Source organism: Rhipicephalus microplus, chromosome 1 (genome assembly GCF_043290135.1).
Source record: "Rhipicephalus microplus isolate Deutch F79 chromosome 1, USDA_Rmic, whole genome shotgun sequence".
Lineage (NCBI taxonomy): Eukaryota > Metazoa > Arthropoda > Arachnida > Ixodida > Ixodidae > Rhipicephalus > Rhipicephalus microplus.
In genome coordinates, this window is record NC_134700.1 from 74088233 (window position 1) to 74107060 (window position 18828).

The 18828-nt window shown below is 49.7% G+C and overlaps 1 protein-coding gene across 2 annotated transcripts in view; it reads right to left on the reverse strand.

The window, feature by feature from the left end:
* The window catches only part of LOC119178703 (uncharacterized), a 201364-nt gene that overhangs the window by 144457 nt on the left and 38079 nt on the right, over window positions 1–18828 (reverse strand). The window lies entirely within an intron of this gene.

Below are 18828 nucleotides of genomic sequence, written 5' to 3' on the forward strand. Positions count from 1 at the left end.
CCGAGCTATCTTGTCGACAGAGGGCCTCCTCTTTGCTTTGGGAACGCGGCTTACTGGGTTCACTTTTCAGGATGGGTCCGTGTTCGCAATTCTAGAAAAGTAACCACAGTTCTAAAACCAGTATGGATAGTTTCGGTGTTTGTAAACAAACTGACTCGCGCTGAACGGCCTACCCCCGAAGATTTACGGTGCACCACTTCAGGTAATGCTTTTTCAATGGTCCCGGTGTTGTTTTCATGGTGTGTGTGAGTTTGCTGCTCTATTATTTCTGGCGCATTCCTCAGGATGTGTTCAGAGCAACGTCTAGCGGCTCCATGAAGTGGCTCGACGCAGCGCACGGCATGTAAAGGCGCGGCCACTCTTGCAGGTAACACGGCTCGCATGGCCGACGGGCACCGCGCGAATTATACGTCGTGGCATTCCGACCAGTATACGGCCCCCTGCTTCGTGTTACCTCTAACAGTTGCCGCGCCTATACAAACAGAAAATTCATTAACTGCAGGACAAGTTTGTCAGCGAACTTATATTGGGTGAGTCGATTCTGCATGTCAAATATGTGGGGGTGTATAGCCTTGAAGACGCGGATAGGGAATTGGCAGCGCACACCTGTCTTCAAGGCGCACCTGTCCACGTCTTCAAGGCGCACCGCACATCGTCGACATGCAGGAAAAGAGTGGCCTGATCCACAGTGGAGTGTATGATTCAGCTTTAAACTAGAACTGAAAACCTGCCTCCTGACGAACCACGAACATGTTTGTGTTTTCGTCTATGCATACAACCTTAGGATAAAACACTATTTTCTGCGCCTGTGTCACACCGGGCACCTTTTATGGAGATCAGCGGTGATCGGATTCACTCGCAATCTGAAGAGTTCGTGTGGCTGAGAAATTAGAAAATGTACTGAGTATGCGAACTGCGGCTGTGCCACGCGAACTTATTGTGGTTTACTTACCAGTAAGCAATTCATGAATGAAACTTTCGTGTTGAACCCACCTAAACTTACAGGTGTTCACACCAAAAGATAAATTAGCTAGAATGAGGTGATGTTCATTGGAGGCAGAAAGACAAGCGATGGGTCATTTGCTCGCACAGACGAAACCCCACTCACCGGCGTCACTTTTACAAGAATCAAATGCAACGGCAGCAAAACATGGACACCACGACGTATACACTGTGCTGCGATTCATTTTACTTTGTGTCCCATGTTGGTGCGAACAGTACATATTGTTACGGGGAAGATTTATTCACCGAGAGCTGGTCTTGCTAACGGCTTAAAGAGCGCACAGTCATGCAGGCCAACGGGGGAAGCTCGAGAGTCCGACCCACAACAACCACGTTGTCGTCTTCTTCCTTTTGGGTGCCAATTCAGCTGTGTCGGGGCGACAGTTCCATACACGTATCATCACCCCGGCCCGTAAGGCACCGTCTCGGTGCCTGTTAGATGAGCGAGTCTACGTTGCAGGGCTTGAAACGACAAACGTGGGCTACTTCTCTTCTGGGTGCAGCAGCTGATGAGTTTGTGGTAGCGGCAATCTCGTAGGTCACATGTGTGACCTACGGAGGACTCCGTAGGGCCCAGCGTATCTGGATAGCAGTTTCTCGCAGAGGCCAACACGTCGAGATGGGAGCCACCGTAGAACAAGAGATCCCGCAGAAAAAACGGCATCCCTATGTCGATGGTCGTATAAAGAGATTTTTGTGCTGTCTGCGACGACGATAACCAAGTGCGGGCTACCGCGCGCGCCTTGAGGGCTCTAGTGATCGCATCCTGAGCGTACGAAGTGGAGGATGGGTGGTCTGATGAAAGCAGTGCGTCGAAGGGTAGTAAGAGATGACGTCCGAAGAGTAGATAAAAAGGGGAGTAGCCCGCTGTTTCATGACGTGACGAGTTATAGGCGAAGTTGACGAAAGGCAGAGCTATGGTCCAATCAGTGTGGTCGGTAGATACGTACATGGAAAGCATGTCTGTCAATGTGCGGTTTAGGTGCTCTGTAAGGCCGTTAGTCTGAGGGTGGTAAGATGTGTTGAAGTCGTGACGGGTGACACAAGATCGCAGTAGATCATCAACCAATCGAGATAGAAAGTAGCGACCACGGTCTGCGAGCCAGTTAGACGGAGCGCCATGCTGGAGAATAATGTCGTACAGCAGGAAGTCGGCAACGTCGGTTGCGCAGCTGGTTGGTAGCGCTCGAGTGATTGCATACCGAGTGGCATAGTCTGTGGCCACTGCAATCCATTTATTTCCAGTTGTAGAAGTAGGAAATGGACCTAGTAGTCCAACCCCACTCGATAAAACGGCTCGGCTGGAACTTCAATAGGTTGAAGAAGACCGGCAGGGGGAGTCGTAGGCTTCATTCGGCGCTGGCAGAGGTCGCAAGATGCGACGTAACGGCGAACAGAGCGGTAGAGACCCTTCCATAATACTCGTCGTCGAATGCGGTCGTAAGTTTTGGAGACTCCCAGATGTCCAGAAGCTCGAGCGACGTGGAATTGTCGCAGAACATCCTTTCACAGCTGATGCGGTACGACGAGTAAAAGTTCCGCGCCGTCGGGGTGTAAGTTGCGGCGGTACAAAACGTTGTCTTGAAGCAGGTATCTGCTAAGAAAAGGGTCAGCATGACGCGATTGAAGGCGGTCAATGATGCTGAGCTCTATGTGAGTTCTATGTGAGATGGTGAGCAGCGATGGATCTCGGCGCTGTTCGTCGGCAACGTTCAGAAAGTCAGTGATGGCTAAAACGCAGGCATCGGATTCCAAATAAGTGGAGCTAGGTGGATCAACGGGGTGCCGGGATAAGCAGTCAGCATCGCTGTGCAGCTTTCCCGATTTGTAAACAATCAAGAACGCTTACTCCTGTAATCGAAGTGCCCATCGGCCGAATCTTCCTGTAGGGTCCGTAAGCGTCGACAGCCAGCAAAGCGCATGATGGTCTGTGATGACCGCGAACGGACGTCCGTATAAGTACGGAACGAATTTCGCAATGGCCCAAACAAGGGCTAAGCATTCCCGCTAGTGATGGAATAATTTTTTTCCGCTTGTGACAGAAGGCGACTAGCGTAGGCTATCACGGGTTGGTGCCATTCTGTATCTGAGCGAGTATAGCTCCAATGCCGTGGCCGCTTGCATCGGTGCGAAGCTCTGTTTGAGCCGCTGGATCAAAATGAGCCAACACAGGTGGTGATGTGAGGGCGGTAATTAGCGACGCGAAGGAATGTTCTTGGTCCTTTCCCCAAGAAAAGGCCACATTCTTTTTGAGAAGATCCGTGAGGGGCCTAGCAATATCTGCGAAGTTGAAGACAAAGCGGTGGAAGTATGAGCAGAGCCCAATAAAACTGCGAACTTCTTGTGTGGAACGCGGAACCGGGAATTCTCGGACTGCACGGACTTTGTCAGGGTCGGGTTGAACACCAGTGGCGTCAACAAAATGGCCGAATAGTTTAATCTGCCGCCGTCCAAATGAGCATTTCGATGAATTCAGTTGGAGACCAGTGCTGCGAAAAACGTCAAGAATTGCCGAGAGACGAGACAGGTGGCCTTCGAAGGAGGGCGAGAAAACAATTACATTGTCCAGATAGCAATGGCAGGTCGACCATTTGAAACCGCAGAGAAAAGATTCCATCATACGTTGAAAAGTAGCCGGGGCATTGCACAACCCAAAAGGCATGACCTTGAATTGGTAAAGGCCGTCGGGTGTGATGAATGCTGTCTTCTCGCGGTCGCGGTCGTCGACCGAAATTTGCCAGTATCCGGATCGAAGGTCAAGGGACGAGAAATAGTTGGCGCCGTGGAGACAGTCGAGCGCATCATCGATTCGGGGTAAAGGATAAACGTCCTTCTTGGTGATCTGATTCAGGTGGCGATAGTCGACGCAAAAGCGCCATGTGTTGTCCTTCTTTTTAAATAAGACCACAGGGTATGCCCAAGAACTCGAAGAAGGCTCAATGACGTCTTTACTCAGCATTTTTTCGACCTCCATCTGTATAACTTGGCGCTCAGCATGTGACATGCGATAAGGGCGTTTGTGGAGTGAACTGGCGTCGCCGGTGTCGATGCGGTGAGTTACGGCACTTGCGCGGCCCAGGGAACGGTCGTCGACGTCAAAGATATCCAGGTAAGAAAATAGAACACCCCGGAGCGCTGCAACTTGGGAAGGTAAGAGGTCACCAGATATCATTTTGTCGAGGCACGCCTTATATTGCGAGGTGATGACAGGTTTCTCTACGGTCTTCGTACCAGAGGTAAAATAACAAATCGAACATTCATCAAGGGTGGAAAGATCGGCTAAATGATGTCTTGGGGAAGAACTTGGGTCGACGTAGAGAAGTTCAGAACTGGAAGTAGCACCGTGTTGTTAGCAACAACCACTATATTATGTGGTAGTGCGATGTGGTGTGTAAGGGTCAAATCAATGAGGGGAGCCACCATATAGTCTCCATCAGGAACGGACGGGAAGGGTGACAGAGGAATGCACATAGCAGCCTGGGGCGGTAGCAGTAGAGACTCCACGGATCGTAGCCGAGTGCGACTTGGAGGAGTGAAATCGGTGCACAAAGGCAATTCGAGCCGTAAAATACCGGTAGAACAATCAATGAGGGCGGGGTGGGCGGTTAAGAAGTCAGTACCAAGGATGGCGTCATGTGGGCAAGCATCGAGGAATGCGAAGAGAACGGAAGTGTGGTAGCCAGCAACAGTAACGCGGGCAGTGCACATACCAAGCACCGATGTTCGACTTCCGTTGGCAACTCGAACAGTAGAGAACATAGCTAGTGTGAGAACCTTTTTCAGGTGAAATCGAAGTGTAGAACTCATAACAGATACTTGGGCACCAGTGTCAATTAGAGCAGTAACGGCGTGGCCATCGATGAACACCCGAAGTAAATTGCGTCTTGAATTTGTAGCCGGTTGAGGGTTTTCGTTCCAAGTCGTCAACGCAGCGCCACCTCCGGGAGCTGCACTCGTCAGTTTTCCGTGGAATGACCAGAATAAGCCGGTGACGGAGAGCAGCGGCGTTGAAGAAAGCGTGATGGCCGACCCTGAGGGGACGGCGAGCGGCTAGAGCAGTTTCTTTGGGCGACGACGTCAGCGTAGGACGGTTCGGAGCGTGGAGATGAACGGCGAGCTGAAGGGTCCTGAATATGGTCATTCGGAAAAGCGGGCCGGAAAAGCCTGGCCGGAAATACCACCTGTTACGGCAATGGAGGGAGATGTGCCCAAGTCGAGAGCAAGTAAAGCAGATGGGTCGATCATCGTGCGTGCGCCACTCAGATGGATTTCGGTAGCGTGGTGGAAACTGAGGAGTTGAAGCTGGCGCAGCGACAATTAGAGCAGAGTGGTGGTCAGCGTTGTGGACGGTAGTGCTCATGGGCTGCGGCATAAGTCTGGCGGGCTGGGGAACCTGGACGCCCAGGTTAGCAAACTCCTGACGTACGACGGCTTAAAAAAGCGAGCCTGTTGCCCAGTTGTTTTGCGCAGGGGGCTCATAGGAAGCGGGTGCCATGGCTTCCAGCTCTTGGCGAACAATCCTTGCGATATTGACAGAAGGCGCAAGTGAACGGGGCGCTGCAGAATCCTCGCAAGAAGAAGTCGCAGCAGTGTTTGGTAGTCTCGTGAAGTGGTGGGTTATTCGCCTGCTTTTAGCTTGTTCAAATCGTCGGCATTCAGATATTATGGAGTCGACAGTGGTACAGTTCTTACACGTTAGTATGTTGAAAGCATCATCATCAGTGCATTTCAACACGTTGCTGATCTTGTCTTCCTCGGACATGTTTTTTCAGTCTTCCGGCACAGTGCCAGTACGTCTTGGACCTACGTGACGTACGACTCCGTCGATGATTGAACACGCGACGGGAGTTCCTGCCTGGCGGCCCTCTGACGACCAACTGACCTACCGAACAAATCGCGAAGCTTTTGCTTGCATGTGTCCCAGCTGGTTAATTCTTTTTTATGCGTCTCACACCAGGCGCGTGCCGTACTCCGTAGGTAGAATAGAATATTTGCCAGCATAAGCGTTTCGTTCCACCTGTAGTGCTTGCTGACGCGCTCGAATAATGCGAGCATTCTTCGACGTCCGTGCTGTTCGTCCCGGAAAACGTGCCAGGGTCGACAAGATGGGGGGGGGGGATCCTAAGTGATGGAGCCGGCGCGCAAGGCGAGGTCTGAGTGCCGGTTTCAGGCATCGCGGCTTGACAAAGCTGGCGTTCACTGTGGAGTTCCAGAGCCGGATTGTGTGAAGACACCGCACCTTCCACCAAAAGATGTTATGGGGAAGATTTATTCACCGAGAGCTGGTCCTGCTGACGGCTTAAAGAGCGCACAGTCATGCAGGCCAACGGGGGAAGCTCGAGAGTCCAACCCACAACAACCACGTTGTCGTCTTCTTCATTTGGGTGCCAATTCAGCTGTCAGAGGTACAGTTACATACACGTATCAATATCAATGATGTCACTCAGACTTTACAAGAAACATCTTCGCGATGGATTTTCAGTGTTAGCTTTCACCTTTTGCTACCCATTTCAGGCGTCAGTACACTTTTTCTGCCATGGGTGGAAGATCACAGCGACCAATGTATTCCCGGTAACTGGTGGCCTTCAACTAGTCCAACGTCTGAGTATCGCCTCTGAGCCGTTATTCTGCGCATAGTTTTACATTGCCTTGAATGAAGTGGGCAGAACAAACCTACGCGCTTATATATAGTGTCAATGCAGTTTTCTCGCGTGGTAACCCCAATGCAAAAGTCGTTCCCTCGTCATTGGTCGGAAAACAGAAAGTTTTCACTAGCATATAAAATTAGTTCAGGCTTTAAGACTGCATCCAGCCTTGACACAGCTGTGCTCAAGTTTGAAGCATTCCATCGGAGTAATTTTATCCGCATAAAACATCGGAACACGAGCAACCATGACCTGCAACAAAGGCTAAAGCCACGCAAAAACAAGCTATATACACAGAAAGTTTCCAAGGGGGGTTTTTTGGTGAACGCACAACGTTGCCACAGACCGGTAGGCGTGGGCTAAACCATCTATACTCAACGATTTCATGTCATGTTCTTATATTACTTGCTACCCCAGCCTGTTTCGGTAAACATTTTAACCAGATGAGGTATAACGTGATTTTTTGCCTTCTGCCTCCATCAAATTGCGGTCGCCGTACCCGGGTACAGAGTTCGTGTCTTCGATATTTGTGTCAGAGTGAAAGCTCAATGTACGAGAACGTCTAAAACGCCAATATTATGAACAGCAATGTGCTACTTACCGAAAAATTCAGCTAAATGTACCACACGATGGGCCCCATCAGTGGAATATTTTGGAAATGATCTCGGTGACGTGAGAGCGTCCGACTATCTCCAATAAAAATAGAACTTTCCCTGTATCAAGAGGAGTAATGAAATGTGGCGTGCCTGTTCCTGTTATATATATATATATATATATATATATATATATATATATATATATATATATATATATATATATATATTGTGAGAATTCATTGTACGTCATTTTCCTCATCTATCAATAACCATAATCAGTCTTCGGCCCGTTCCTCTTCATGATCGGTGCCATCTTGCTGTTGCTTCAATAAAGCGTCAGCTGCACCGTTGTATTTCAAGCGGCATAACCACGACGTTCATCTTGCTGCCGACGTCGACAGACCCGGGAAATGTGTCCTCGAATTCCACAGTAGTAGCAAATAGGACGTGGGGCCCGCCAGGAAGAATGGTAGGTAGGGTTCGGTGGACGGGCGACTAGAGGTGCGAGGTGTTCGTGATCAGGTACAGGTGGTGGTACTTGAGACGGCGAGGGTTGCATTGCAGCGATCTGTGCATATGAAGGGGGTTGGGCGCATGGTGGAGCATGGTGAATGCTTTGGAACGCTGACATTTCTTCCCTACTAATTCCACGCAGATCGCTAGAGGCGGGTTGAGCGGGAACGTTGTTAGGAGGAGGTAAAGTGTAGGCTTGCAATTCCTCACGAATTATGGCTCGAATGATGGATCGGAGCTCCATACTGTTTGCCAGGGAGTTCTCAGAGAAGTCGGGTCGTAGGCGGATTGACTGCAAGGTATCAAGCCGCTGGCATACCGAGACGACGTCGGAAACCGTCGAAGGGTTGTGTGCGACGAGGGCGTTGAAAGCGGTAGGTCCGATACCCTTTAGAAGGTGCAGGACACGATCACCTTCTGGCATGGTGTCGTCGATACGGCGGCAAAGTGCAAGCACATCCTCAATATAGGAAGTGTAGGACTCACCACAACGTTGAACGCGTTCTGCCAGTTTCTTGCGAGCAACTTCTGAACGGACGGTCGGTGTACCGAAAATGCGTCGGAGCTGGTCTTTGAAGGAAGACCAATCGCGGAAGTCGCTCTCATGGTTCAGGAACCACGTCTTGGCAACCTGAGAGACGTAAAACTGGACGCGTCCCAATTTCGATGCCTCGTTCCAGTTGTTGTAGACACCTACGCGGTCATAGTTGTCGAGCCAGTCTTCGACATCTTCGCCAGGCAGACCGGAGAAGATTGGAGGCTCCCGAGGGGGGTTGTTGACCGGGCTAGGGTTGGCGGCTGGTGGTTGCGCCGGCGGGTGGTTCGGTTGGGCTTGCTCTTGGGCCATGGTGCTCTGCTGGCACAAGCGACGTCCCGAACGGAGCTCCAGGAGCTGGCTTTTGATGGAGAGAGGTCGAAGAGATCGGGAAGCACCTCCACCACTTGAAATACAACGGTGCAGCTGACGCTTTATTGAAGCAACAGCAAGATGGCACCGATCATGAAGAGGAACGGGCCGAAGACTGATGATGGTTATTGATAGATGAGGAAAATGACGTACAATGAATTCTCACAATATATATATATATATATATATATATATATATATATATATATATATATATATATATATAGTGGGAGTAATAATTCAATGGGCCAGTTAGTCTTCGTGAAGGTATAGGATATGGCACAACGGGAGCGTGTTGTCAACAAGGATAAATATATTTATTTCCCAACAGTTTCGGGAGGGGTCCTCCCTTCATCAGGGGATGAGTTATACTGACATGAAATTCCAAACTTCGTTGCTGCCGCGTCCCTCTCGCCTTGAAAGATGTTTGCGAGAGTGAGAGGGAACTAAAAAAGGAAAAAAAAACACAAAAAGGGGAAGAAAAAAGACGAAAAAGAAAAAGAAAGAAAAGAAAGAAAGTAAAAAAGAGGAAGAACCACTGTCAACACTGAGAACGAAACCAACTGTCCGTGTACGTCCACATACGGTTCTTATCAAGTGACAATGTCGCCACTACCACCAGCGAGGCCAGCGAGCCAGCGAGTCCTACTAGTGAGTCAGAGATCGGCGGCAACGGCTTGCACGGCAAACTCCAGTGCCAAACCCACTCAACAACAGGGAGCCGAGGGACACAAAGAGTCATCCAGGGTCCCAGCAGTGACGACGTCGCCTCTCCCACCAGCGAGGCCTTACAACACCAGGCGGACGAATGCGGCGAAGACCGAGGCGGCGGCTTCCAAATGACACGGGGAAACAAAAGGTACGGGCAGTCTTAAACACGCATAGTCCCACTCATTCCTATCGATTAGGAAAATCATTGAAAAGCGGGTGCAAGACGAAAAACACGCGGAACAACTAACCAAATATCTATCTCACGAAATTGCACCTAAGGGCCTCCGCCTAGCCTGCAACCCATCACTGTCTACACTAAGTGAAGCAGAAAGGACAAGTGGGAAAAAATATTACTAGAAGCGTCCTTGCAACTGACTCGGGTCATTGCGGACCATAGTGAGCGTAAGGCCGCCGAACACAGTGTCACGGAGGCCACGCAGAAATTGGTATCTAATCTCGGAGAGCATGAGGCAAGAGAACTGGAAAGATATGAACTAAAAAAGAGAGGCGGAATTTCAGTAGTAAAAGATAGAAAATTCAAGCGGGACTGCAGAAGCTCCACTGCTCTGCAACTGGAAAATAGGAATGAGGCCGTACAAGAACGCCAGGGACCACCCGTACCACAACCTAACTTTGAGGAGAAAATGGGAACTCGAAACTACAGTGCAATCCTAATCAAAACATCCTTACTCTCGAATATGACGCTGACACTCCCGTGCCAAGTGATGGCCAAGAGCAGCCGAAAACTTATGAGAAAAATGTCCTCAATCTGTCAAAGGCAACACTCACACCCGCTCCGCTTCAACATTTGTCGACAGGCTTAACCTTTTGTCCATCATCCGGTAGATTCAATGAATTTGAACTGTACCAAGACCTCGGTAACTTTGCGCGTGATCGCCGCCTCCGTGAATACTTTCATGATCGCAAGGACTGTACGGACGAGAATAGAGTGATTGGTGGTGACAAATCATGGTGTCCAGGTCAGCAGAGGGACAAACACCTCGATATGTATATATCAGCAGTTCAAAAAAATATCATCAGAGCGTATGAACGAAATCGGCCATTTCGAAGTAACATATCAAAGTCAGAACGAAGGGCACTCGATGAACTACGAAAAAACACTAGAATTACTATCAAACCGGCTGATAAAGGGGGCTGCATAGTAATTCTAAACACGTCGGACTACTTTAAGGAAGGGGAACGACAACTATCAGACACTAAATTCTACAAAGAACTTCCAACGGACCCGACTCCCGAATTTGAAACGGAGATAAAAGTAGCCCTAAACAATCTCCGCCGGGACGAGAAAATTACCGGCAAAATGTTAAAAGCAATGTTACCAGCCCATTCTGTTTCTGCTCGATTCTATTTGCTCCCCAAAATACACAAGGCAGGTAATCCGGGACGTCCGATAGTATCCAGTAACAGCACATCAACAGCAAATATATCAGAATTCATCAATTCCTTAATAAAAAACATCCCCCAAAATTTTCCCTATTACCTAAAGGACACAAACCACTTCATCTGCGAAACTTCAAGTCTCGACACCCCAGGCGGCAGTTTTTTGGTGACCATTGTTATGCCTGCGAGTCGACAGCGAACGTCCGTACCTCTGAAAAAGGGAATCTGTGTCAAGGCCAGCCCGCCTGACGTGAACAACTCAACGGCGTAAACACGCGCGGCGCCTCTCTGGCGCGCCAAGCAGTGAGTCAGCGCAGCCAGCGAGCCCGTCGAGTAAACAACTGGCGTCTTCCTGTCTGGGGGGCAGCTGACGCAATGCGCGGTGACGTCACTCGTCCTTGGGTGCAGCCACCTGCAGCGCAGCCTCTCCAGATTCGATGAGAAAGAAGGACGCGGCCCAGCGGCGACCTCATTGGAGGATTCTGACCTCGCGACCAGCGGCGCTTCTGGTTGGACATTCGGGTTGGACCCGGTGCATATAAAAGAAGCCCTGCGGCGCGTCGAAGAGACCCCTTGAACAGCAGACCCATTTGAGAGTAGAGCTATGTGTTAGAGAGAAGAGCTCGGCTCTTCGCGTCTCGGTCGGCCCCAGTGCCGAATTTGTAACGCCTCTGTATATATGCTGTACATGAACCTTGTTTAACTCACCGTCGTCTCGTCCGCTCGTCTATCAGCTCTGCGCAGAAGCAGTCGCGAGCTGAGAAACCTACGCTACCAAACGGCTGGTGACCTTCCCGGCGGAGTTCGAAGCAGTGGCGCCTTCGGGACCGTGTTGGCGTCACCGTCTTTCGTAACAGTGGTTGCAGCGGTGGGATTTCGAGGCGCGCTTGGTAACGTCATCGGAGGTGCGCGTCGCAACAGTGGTTGGCAGCTGCAGGATCGGCCGGCGTCAGCGACATCGATGCGGTGAGTGCCTGATGTTTTCCCCTCAGTTCACCAGACTACTCTAGCTCAGGCTATAGTAGTTTAGAGAAGGGCTGTGGGAAGCATTGAAGTGAGCTTTGATCGTTTCAAGCAAAGTCGAAGTGCTTTGAAACCAAAATTAATGCAAAGGGGGTAAACACGGGAGTGTGAAAAATTGCTTGCACGTCTTGCTAGTTGACTTATAGTGGGTACGGCAAGTAAATTGTTAACAGGGGCAAACAGCAAGAGGCTAGTGTGAACGATGGAGAACCTTAAAGTGAAGGAACTCATCGAAATTTGTGAGGAACTCGGCATTACTTTGGGCCGTGCGAAACGAAAGCAAGTGATCCTTGAGATCATGAAGGATGAGGGAGTGTCGGCTGAGGAAGTCGATGAGGCCTGGGTGGATATCAAAGCATGCCGCGAGGAGGCTGAAAGGCGAGAAGCTCGCGAACGTGAAGAAGCTGAAAGGCGAGAAGTTCGTGAAGAAGCTGAAAGGCGAGAAGCTCGCGAACGTGAAGAACCTGAAAGGCGAGAAGCTCGCGAACGTGAAGAAGCTGAAAGGCGAGAACGCCGCGAGGAAGCCGAGAGAAAAGAGCTCCTCGAGTTGAAACGAATAGAATTGGTAATCCTACAGTGTTCGCAGGCGCCTAGCGTAGCTTCTCCGACGATTCAGGTCAGCGGTTTTAGAATTCGTGACCAACTGCCACCGTTCGTAGTAGGCAAGGACATGGCGAAGTATCTAGTCAAGTTTGAACACGTCTGTGAGCGAAACGCTTTGGAGCGGTCTCTTTGGGCGCAGAACCTGTTAGCTCTTCTTCCCGGCGAAGTGTCCGACGCGATAACTTGCTTGTCGAGGGAAGCGTTTGAGAGCTATGACGAGGTTAAGGAAGTGCTCTTGAGACGTTATAAGTTGTCACCCTAGGCTTTCAGGCAAAGGTTCCGGTATGCAAAAAAGGGGAATGAGTTACACGTTGACTTCGCGTTTCGTCTTAAAGCCGATTTAATTGAATGGCTCAAGGGCGAAGGTGTTTATGACGACCGCGATAAAGTGGTGGAATGCGTTGCATTGGAGTAATTCTACCGCTGCATCGAGGAGGATGTCAAACTTTGGCTGCAGGACAGACTTGGTGAAGTACAGCTAAACAAGGCAGCAGAGTTAGCTGAGGAGTATTATACTCGCCGAAAGTTGCATAGCAGGGCAGTGCGCGTTGAAAAAGATGAAAGGAAAGAGGGCTTTTCAAGGAAACCTCATCAACGGAAACCCGCTCCGCACCGTAATTTCAAGAAGGACCCGTCTCTTACGAATGACACTGTAGGGGAAGGGCAAACGGAAGTGGAGAAATCGAGTGAGGTTTCTACCACACGGGCGTTTGAATCACGAAAGCCGCTAATCTGCTACAGCTGCAAAAAGGAAGGGCACATCGCGATAAACTCTAAGCAAAAGTTTGCAACTATCCTAAAATCGGAAAACAAACGGAAGCCGCTAATCTGCTACAACTGCAAAAAGAAAGGACACATCGCGATAAACTGTCAGGAAAAGTTTGCTTTCGCAACAATCCGAGAATCAGAAAAAAACATGCGGTTGTTGGAGCCGTACATCCAAGAAATTAGGGTGAATGGGAAAACGTGCCGAGCACTTAGAGACTCAGCGGCAACCATGGACGTTGTCCATCCTTCATTGGTGTCTCCGGATGACTTTACAGGAGAATGCGCGCGGATCAGGCAAGTCGCCGAGGAGCAGAGTGTTTGCTTACCAATCGCCACGGTTTTCATTGAAGGCCCGTTCGGTAAGTTTCGCACCGAAGCGGCTGTGTCTGCCGCGCTAAACGATCGCTTTCCTTATCTTTTCTCCAACAACTCAGAGCAGCTTCTCAAAGAGCAGGGTAAATCGTTCTTCCCCAACTTGGCGTACATGGCCCTCACGCGATCGCAAGCGCGGAAGCTTTCGCAGGAGCTTGATCTGGTTCAATGCGGTGAACTCTCAAGTGACCTTGTCGGCGGGTCGACGGAACCTCAGAGAGGAAATTTTCCGCGTGAGTCATGTGAGCAGTCACGCGAGCGGCCCGTCGCCGAAGCGACCGGCACGGTTTCCGTAGCAAGGGAAGACGACATGGCGCCATTCAATCAGAGTGAGAGGGCTGCAACGCTCTCGCCTGTAGCGGAAAGTTGGAGTGAGCTGTCGAGGGTTGATCCAGAAACGCCCATTCGAGAGCAGCGTGCGGACCTCTCGATTAAAGCGCAAGTGGAAAGCCACATGAAAGCTTCACAAGTGTTCTCGAAGGAGTACTATGACAAATCGGCGAAGAAGCGCGCTTTTGAAGTAGGAAGTCAGGTAATGCTGCTACAGCCGTCCCAAAGGAACAAGCTTGAGGTTCATCGGGAAGGGCCCGCAAAAGTAGTATTGAAGCTTTCTGATACCAATTATGAGGTGAAATCAGGAAGGCGGCCGAACAAAATTTACCACAGTAACTTGAAAGCAGTCGTAAATCTGCTTTTGAATGCTTCAGAGGAAGAGGGAGCAGAAATTTGGAGTTCTAGTGATGTAATCGAAAGGGGATCGGAAGTAACCTTGGAGCAGTTGAACCTAGAACCTAGGTTAAGTGAAGTCCAGAAGGAGGACCTGAGAAAGATTGTTTTGGTGTTTGAAAACGTGTTTTCGGACTGTCACGGAAACACGACGGTGATCGAACACGATACCGAGCTAACTTGTGAGGAGCCAATCCCTAGCAAGCCGTATCGTTGTTCTCCCGTGGAACGTCGCAAGTATGAGCAGCTGTTGGTACCGCATAGGTATCGTCGCCTAAAAGTGACCGGTTACTGAGATGAAGCGTGATACTCCGACAGCGCAACTTTGACCTTCGCTAAAGAAAAAAGGAAAGCTAAACGCTAATGCAGGCGCATTGAGCAGGGCGTTCTAGCTAGTACCTTCTCAACCTTTCGGTTTCTTCCTGGCGATTCGGGGCAAAATTTTGACCTCATCACGACCTGAGCTGAGCGCTCTCGTCCAGAGTGAGCTCAAGGGGCCAACTTTATGTTGTATTCTAATTCGTTACGTTGTTGTACGTGGGAAAAAAAATTGAGTTGTCATTTTAAGAGTCTTGTGTCCCACATGTGCCTCTTGATGTAGAGGGAACGAAATTCCGATAGACACGTAGCTAGGTATATGTTGAACTATACGTTGTCTGGTGTTCTGTCGGGTGACCGAGGGCGCTTGCTTGTGTCGTGTGTTGTCTGTTGTCGAACCGTTCTTGACAAGTTGCAGAACCATCGACAAGTGCTGAAACCAAGGATCGTCAGAGACGAGTGAAGCTGGCCGGCAAGTTGTGGCGACAAGCCAGTGGAGCTGGGATCCGTCCTCAAGAATGGGATGTGTTCCCGGAACAGAGTCTGGAGCTGCATTCTCCCCATGGTCCTGGAGACGAACCTGGTGGGACCTGGCGAACGAGCGCGCCTGATATCCGAGCCACGTGGAAGCAGCTCGTCTTTTCGGCGCATTGTCTGGCGGCGGGGGTGCTGTTATGCCTGCGAGTTGACAGCGAACGTCCGTGCCTCTGAAAAAAGCAATCTGTGTCAAGGCCAGCCCGCCTGACGCGAACAACTCAACGGCGTAAACACGCGCGGCGCCTCTCTGGCGCGCCAAGCAGTGAGTCAGCGCAGCCAGCGAGCCCGTCGAGTAAACAACTGGCGTCTTCCTGTCTGGGGGGCGGCTGACGCAATGCGCGGTGGCGTCACTCGTCCTTGGGTGCAGCCACCTGCAGCGCAGCCTCTCCAGATTCGATAAGAAAGAAGGACGCGGCCCAGCGGCGACCTCATTGGAGGATTCTGACCTCGCGACCAGCGGCGCTTCTGGTTGGACATTCGGGTTGGACCCGGTGCATATAAAAGAAGCCCTGCGGCGCGTCGAAGAGACCCCTTGAACAGCAGACCCATTTGAGAGTAGAGCTATGTGTTAGAGAGAAGAGCTCGGCTCTTGACGTCTCGGTCGGCCCCAGTGCCGAATTTGTAACGCCTCTGTATATATGCTGTACATGAACCTTGTTTAACTCACCGTCGTCTCGTCCGCTCGTCTATCAGCTCTGCGCAGAAGCAGTCGCGAGCTGAGAAACCTACGCTACCAAACGGCTGGTGACCTTCCCGGCGGAGTTCGAAGCAGTGGCGCCTTTGGGACCGTGTTGGCGTCACCGTCTTTCGTAACAGTGTTTGCAGCGGTGGGATTTCGAGGCGCGCTTCGTAACGTCGTCGGAGGCGCGCGTCGCAACACCATGGACGTCTGCTCACTGTACACCAACATACCCCGCCATGACGGAATAGCGGCTATGGTTTCTGAATATGTAAAATCTGACTCATCAACTAGTGTAGGTGGCGAGGTACTGTTTACACTTCTTGAACTTGTACTAAATTATAACCATTTTGAGTCCAATGGCAAGCATTTCCTTCAGGTCAGTGGCACTGCAATGGGCACGAAAATGGCCCCAAACTTCGCGAGCACCTTTAAGGCTTCACTTGAAATGTCATTCATTGAGGGACGCACCTTGAAACCTCTCTACTACAGAAGATACTTAGACGATATTTTTATGATATGGAACCATGATGAGGGAAGTCTTTTCCGCTTCATAGAGGATCTTAACAAGTGCCACCCGTCAATAAAATTCACGTACAAAATTTCCAAAACTAGCATTAACTTTTTGGACGTCACCGTCACGGTCAAAAATGACCGCTTGTCAACAAACCTTTACAAAAAGCCTACAGACCGTCAAATGTACCTACATTTCAACAGCAGCCACCCAAAGCATTGCAAAACGGGTATTCCATATTCTCACGCCTACCGGTACCGAAGATCTGCACCGATATGCGGGAATTTGACAGACACGCGGAACACCTAAAGCATTCCTTATTGAAACAAAATTATCCGGAATACATTATTGACGATGCCATACTACGTGCTCGCAACGTGAACAGGAATGATATAAATAAGGGACCAAACAGAGTATCTAAAACGACTTCCCAAACGAACCTTGTACTAACTTGCTCTTCATCAGCGCCACGAATCAACAACATACTTTCCCGCCATTTCAACATAATCAGGCAAAGCAAACGACTAACTTCTATTTTCGCGAAGCCACCTCACGTGGTGTACCGCAGGGATAAAAATCTGAAGGACATTCTTGTCAGAGCAAGAACAAACACCCCCAAATTTCAATCAGGGTGCGATCCCTGCGGAAAAGCTCGATGCAAGGTATGCCCACAGATGGTCACAACACGTGAATCCAAAGCGAACTTCTCGGATTTCAAATTCTGCATAACTGAAAGCCTTGATTGTGACTCCAGTAACGTAATATACATGCTACATTGCAACATCTGCGAACAAGAATATATCGGCCAAACAGACACGCCATTTCGGCTGCGGTTCAATAATCACCGGTACCACGCCACTTCACTGCCGAAGCTACCTTTATCTAGACATCTGCGCCTACCTAACCACAGTTTTGAAAATATCAGCGTAACTCTTTTGCAGTCCGGTTTCTCAAACAGACGTGAGCGCGAACAGCGTGAGGCATATTTTATTTTCAAATTTCGAACATTAGTAGCCGGCATCAACGAGGACCCCGGAAATCTCAACTGCCTCCGAGAAGTAAGCTAGGAGGAAATTGGTGACAAAGATTGATAGCTGGAGACCATGCTTTTTTCTGACTGACTCGTACGTGTACACTGTCCTTTCTTGTTTGTTTGTTTTTCTTCTTCTTTTTTTTCCACATGCACATACATAGTGTTTACGTTCGCCTACCACTTGATGACCATTGAAGGGAAACGGACGAAGATTAAAGGTAAAGAACCGACCTACCCAGTAAGGGGAAACCCTTTCTTTACGCACGCTGTCACGGACCCTCCCGCCACCGCGGCGACAATCTTGGGTGGCCCGACACACGTCGAGAACTGAACAGCACGTGATAAGAACCGTATGTGGGCGTACACGGACAGTTGGTTTCGTTCTCAGTGTTGACAGTGGTTCTTCCTCTTTTTTACTTTCTTTCTTTTCTTTCTTTTTCTTTTTCGAATTTTTTCTTCCCCTTTTTTGTTTTTTTTTCTTTTTTTAGTTTCCTCTCACTCTCGCAAACATCTTTCAAGGCGAGAGGGACGCGGCAGCAACGAAGTTTGGAAGTTCATGTCAGTATAACTCATTCCCTGATGAAGGGAGGACCCCTCCCGAAACTGTTGGGAAATAAATATATTTATCCTTGTTGACAACGCTCCCGTTGTGCCATATCCCATATATATATATATATATATATATATATATATATATATATATATATATATATATATATATATATATATATATATATATATATATATATATATATATATATATATATATATATATTGTTGCGCATGCCTGGGAAGAAAACGAAGATGGGTGAACAGGCTGGCTGCCTGAAGCTGGCGGAAGAAAGAAGACGACGACACTGCGATCATCAACCTGCTGGCCGCTCCGGCGCTTCTCTTCGTGACCAAAATAAACGGCCCCCTTCAGCCGTATACGTCCTGGTCCTCCTTGTGTGTAACAGATTGGTGGAGGTGCTGGGTAAGACAAACCCAACGACGGGAGCTTCACTTCCAGGACTTCACCGCAGCCGCCGCCTTGCCGGACTCCCGCCTGCGCTGGTCGTAATGGCCCAAGATCAGTCATCTAAAGCTTCAAGGCCAACTACAGTGGGTTCCATGCCCTACTACCGAGCCCCACCAACCTTCGGAGGAAAATCGGGAGAAGATGTCAAGCAGGATGTCAGTACAAGCAAGTCAGCAAGTCCAACGGCTGGGATGCCGCCGCTCAGCTCAGTAATGTAGTCTTCTGCCTTACGGATACTGCGCTCGTGTGGTACGACAACCACGAGGACATACTGACGACGTGGGACGTTTTTGTTGCGGAGCTGAAAGCGTGTTTCGACGACTCGAGCATCAAAAGGAAGTGGGCTGAGCAGACATTGTCTCAACGCGTGCAGCTACCAGGTGAGACATGTACCACGTATATAGAGGATGTGCTGAAGCTCTACAATGTGGTCAACGATCAGATGTCAGAAGAAGAAAA